Source organism: Propithecus coquereli, unplaced genomic scaffold (genome assembly GCF_000956105.1).
Source record: "Propithecus coquereli isolate 6110/MARCELLA unplaced genomic scaffold, Pcoq_1.0 Scaffold255, whole genome shotgun sequence".
Taxonomy (NCBI): Eukaryota; Metazoa; Chordata; class Mammalia; order Primates; family Indriidae; genus Propithecus; species Propithecus coquereli.
In genome coordinates this window covers 1,071,703-1,073,383 of record NW_012148119.1, presented here as the reverse complement: position 1 = coordinate 1,073,383, position 1,681 = coordinate 1,071,703, and positions in this window count along the sequence as shown.

Below are 1,681 nucleotides of genomic sequence, written 5' to 3'. Positions count from 1 at the left end.
TGTATACAGAGAAGGCTGTTATTAAAAATTCTCAAGCAAGTGTTATCTACGTTTCATTCAGTATAAGCTTAAAACCATCATATTTCTTGGAAGCAAGTACAAGTATGCCTACACATTTCCCAAGCATGAGAAAACTAGAAAATTGGTGCTTTTAATATATGGAATATACTCTAGTGCATTAAAAGCTACAAGAGGTCAACAAGTATCAAAGTAGAGAAATTATTTGATTTTTAGTCAATTTTCATTGCTATAACACCAACACTTAGAACAGAATCTGATAACATTAAGTATTCAATATTGTTGAATGAATGAATGCAAGGAAACTATCATCAGAGCTAATAGACAACCTACAGAATGGGAGAAAATATTCACATGCTACACATCTGATAAAAGGCTGATAAATAGAATCTATATAGAACTCAGGAAAATCAACAAGAAAAAATCAAACAACCCCATTAAAAAGTGGGCAGAGAACATGAACAGAAACTTTTCAAAAGAAGACAGACTAATGGCCAACAAACATATGAAAAAATGCTCAACATCTCTAATCATCAGGGAAATGCAAATCAAAACCACAATGAGATAGCACTTAACTCCAGTGAGAATGGCTTTTATCAAAAAGTTCCAAAACAACAAATGTTGGCAAGGATGCAGAGAGATGGGAACACTCTTACACTGCTGGTGGGACTGCAAACTAGTACAGCCTCCATGGAAATTAATATGGAAATAACTCAAAGAACTCAAAGTAGCACTACCATTTGATCCAGCAATTCCACTATTGGGTATTTACCCAAAGGAAAAAAAGACATTCTATAAAAAAAATCTGCACTTGTATGTTCATAGCAGCACAATTCACAATTGCAAAGATGTGGAAATGACCTAAGTGCCCATCAATCCATGAGTGGATTAATAAAATGTGATATTTTTATACCATGGAGTACTATTCAGCCATAAAAAAAATGGTGAACTAATATCTCTTGTATTATCCTGGATGGAGCTGGAGCCCATTCTTCTAAGTGAAATATCATGAGAATGGAAAAACAAGCACCACATGAATTAACCATTAAATTGGTACTAATTGATCAACACTTATGTGAATGTATGAAAATAACATTCATAGGTCATGGGGCAGGTGGGAGGCGGAAGGAAGGGGTGAGTAAACTCACACCAAATGGGTATGCTACACGATGTCTGGGAGTCGGGCATGCTTGTAATTCTGACTTGGGCAGTGCAAAGGCAATATATGTAACCAAAGCATTCATATCCCCATAATATTCTGAAATTTAAAAAAATGAATGCATGATAGAAATAATCTGAAGAAGTCCTAATTAATTAAAATATTAAAACTCAAATTCCTCAGACCTAAATATATTCTAAATAAGCAATTTGTGTTTGTTGATTTCTATTTTTGTTTGGCTTTGCTTTGTTTGGAGTGAAGAAACTGAAATAATACAAGAATATTCCTTCTCCTCATTCAGAATTACAGAAGCAAAAGGGATCTTGAAGATCATTTTATTAAACACTTCACCTTAAAAAAATAAAGCTCAGTTTTAAGAGGCAAAATGTCTCAAGATTATCCAGGAATAATCATAATCAGTCTTTGCTTTCTTTCCACCTCCAAATTCTAAATCAAATAGCTCTCCTTTGTCTTTTCAAAATACCCCATGCATATTTCTAACTC